This window comes from Gavialis gangeticus, unplaced genomic scaffold, assembly GCF_001723915.1.
Source record: "Gavialis gangeticus isolate Ggan-Ray unplaced genomic scaffold, GavGan_comp1, whole genome shotgun sequence".
NCBI lineage: Eukaryota > Metazoa > Chordata > Crocodylia > Gavialidae > Gavialis > Gavialis gangeticus.
Genome location: NW_017728998.1, coordinates 47,993,951 through 47,997,116, shown reverse-complemented (window position 1 = coordinate 47,997,116; position 3,166 = coordinate 47,993,951). Strand labels below are relative to the sequence as shown.

At 42.9% G+C, this 3,166-nt stretch overlaps 1 protein-coding gene across 2 annotated transcripts in view; it reads left to right on the top strand.

The window, feature by feature from the left end:
- Nucleotides 1-3,166, top strand: part of RSPRY1 (ring finger and SPRY domain containing 1) — a 103,796-nt gene that overhangs the window by 31,066 nt on the left and 69,564 nt on the right. The gene's annotated exons all lie outside the window — the stretch shown is intronic.

Sequence of the window (3,166 nt, the reverse complement as noted above, 5' to 3'; positions counted from 1 at the left end):
GGAGAACCTTGCATTTTTCGGTGTTAAACACCATCAGGTTCTCATCCGCCCATTTGCTGAGCCTGTCCAGGTCAGCCTGGATCCACCCGCCCTTCACCTGGCGTGGATGCTTTGCCCCAAAGTTTGGTGTCATCGGTGAACTTGGCCAGTCCACTCCTGACTTCAATGTCCACATCATTAATGAAGATGTTGAACAATATGGGTCCAAGGGCAGAGCCTTGAGGGACCCCAGTGGTCACAGGACACCATGATGAGTGACTGCCATCAATTACAACCCTCTGGGTCCGACCATGGAGCCAATTTCCCAGCCAGTGGATCATGGTGGACCCAAGGCCACAGTTGGCTAGTTTTGCCCAGAGGTGATCGTGGGATACCAGATTGAAGGCTTTTTTGAAGTCAAGATATATGACATCAATCTCTTGTCCCTTCTCCAGGTGATAGGTCACCTGGTTGTAGAAGGAAATGAGATTGGTCAAGCAAGACCTACCCACAACAAACCTGTGCTGGCTATCCCTTAGGATGTTGGTGTTGGCCAGTCCATTAAGGATGGCCTCTTTAATAAACTTTTCTAAGATCTTCGCCAGGATAGAAGTCAAGCTAATGGGCCTATAGTTAGCTGGATCCACTTTCCTCCCTTTCTTGAAGATAGGCACCACATTGGCCTTCTTCCAGTCTTCGGGCACTACACCAGAGCACCAGGAGTTTTTAAAGATGTGTGCCAGGGGCTGGGCTATGACACTCGCCAGCTCCCTGAGTCCCCTGGGGTGTAGATTGTCAGGGCCGGCTGACTTGAAGGTATCCAGTTTCTCAAGATGTTCCTTCACGAGGTCAGCATTTATGGAGGGCAGGGGATCTCCCCCACCCGGACTTCCCTGTCCCGTAGTGGGCATGGGTGTCCCATGGGACTGATGAAAGACTGAAGCAAAGTACCCATTTAATAGGTTGGCTTTTTCCTGGGTGTCAATTGGCAGTTGCCCCATCTGGTTCAGCAGGGGTCCAATGTTGCCCTTGCTTTTCCTCCAGCTCCCCACATACCTGAAAAAGGACTTTTTATTGTCCTTGATGGTCGAAGCTATTATTACCACACTCGATAAATTGTATCTGTAATTACAGTGCATTGAAGTAGCCTCCTGATTTGTGTGTAAGTGCCCTTAGCACTGAAAGCTTATCTGAAACTTCTCCCAACCTTCGCATTTAAACTAATTTATCAAAAGCTTTAAAAAAAATTAAGTATTACATAGTTAATCAATGAACTGAATAATTTCTGGTCATAATGTCCTGGAAGACTTTTTTGGAATTAATGTCTCATCCAGTTATATCTAATTTTATTCATAGGTTAAAAGGGGAAAACTAGTTTACCTGCTTTTCAACTCACAATTAACTTCTTAAAACTAAATTAACTATCAACTGAAATTAAGGTCTCTGTACCTGTAGAAAAGGCTAATGCTGGTCAAAAACTGTTATAGCACTTCAACTCTGGCTATAGCAGTTTAGCCAATAACAATCGTTTTCTTTTAAGTTTTGGGACCAAGTGTGTAGAGCTTAATACTTGTAATCAAAGTAGGCTCTAATATAGGTTGACATAATGTTATATTTTAAGTCTGTTTTTAGAAAGAAAAATGTTTTAATTAAAAAAGACATTATCTACCTCAGTTTATTAACGGTGAGAGCAGCAGACTAATGTTCTGTTAACTTCTGTCTGTCTTAATTGCTGGGTCCTACTTAACTATTTTTTATGTGAAATATTTTAACAATCAATACTACAGTTGGGTTTGAAAATCCTTTTTTCTTGTCTCCATTCATGCATGCAATGGTACCATTTTTTTTGTTTGTTTGTTTACTGCTTAGCATTATTTCTGCACAAGTTATTTCTTTTTCTTGCTAGATAAAGGAAATTACTTGGATTAAGAATGGATAAAGTTGCCTTGGTCTCAAAATTCCCAGTGGAAAAAATGACTCAACCCAAACAAAAAAAAAACAACCCTTGGGAGTTTATTCTGAGGCACTGAGCATCTGCAATTCCTGTTCATTTAACCTCTCTAATGTAAAAATAATGTGTAAAATAAGAACTTGTACAAAATCTCCATTTATCGATGGGTAGACTAAGCAGTTAGTTCACTGCTAAGTCTATGGTGTGGATCAGTCCTGTAAGCACATCTTTCTTTATTGTAGGTTGAAGCAATATCTCTTATGAGAAATTGGAAGTCAATTCATTTGTGTTACTTTTATTAAACTATATAAACATTGCTGCTTTTCATATTTGTACCTTTCCATCATTCAACCTGGAGGAAAGAGAGAGAATGTCTACAGTTGAAGGAAGGATGTCTCTTTCTCTCTGGCTAGAAACAGATATCCTCAAATAAAGTAGGTGAACTGTGCTGGGACATGTCCTAGCAGAACTGATCTGCTTCATTGGGCAAAACACATTGTTCATTGTCCGTCTTGTTGATCTTTCAGGACAACAGGTGACATGTTCCCCACTTGCAGAGACTGAACCTTGGCAGTCTTCGGGAACTCAGTCCGGTGCAGCCCTAGAGCTGAGACATTAGTCATCTGACTGGCAGCCCCAGCCCTGGGACTCCACTGGAATGTCCCAACTTTCCCTGCTTCTAGATACATGCCCCAGACATTGCCAGGGCACATCTCGGTCAGTGGGGAAAGCTGGGCAGGTGCTCCCTGTGCTTGAGGGGCCAGATCCTGCATAAGAATTGCTGAGGTGCACAGGGCCAGACCCCTCAAGCCCAGGGAGCTCCTGTTGGGGCAGGTGGGAGCTGAGAGAAAGCAGGAAGCTCTGGATGGCCTATGCTTTCCTGCCATAGACCAAATAGATGTCTGCCTCAATAAAGCAGCAGAATTTATAACTACTACTTGTTAATGCCACATTGTGGCATGGCAGAAGGTATAGACATTAATTTGGTGTCACTTTGAGTCATCACAAAAAATGTATGGCAATGAAAGGTGACATCTGTTTTTACTTTGCAGTTTCTTACAGTTTTTACAACGTGCTCTCAGGGGAGGTATGGCTGATCCCTAGAGCTCAACACCTGGAGATTTAGGAGGAAAGCTGAAAATCCGTAAATAATGTCTTTGTGTATGTGCAGTATGATACAGTCTTTAATTGAGTGATCACATGAGGTACCCCTTCCTCCCTCCCCCCCGCCGCCCC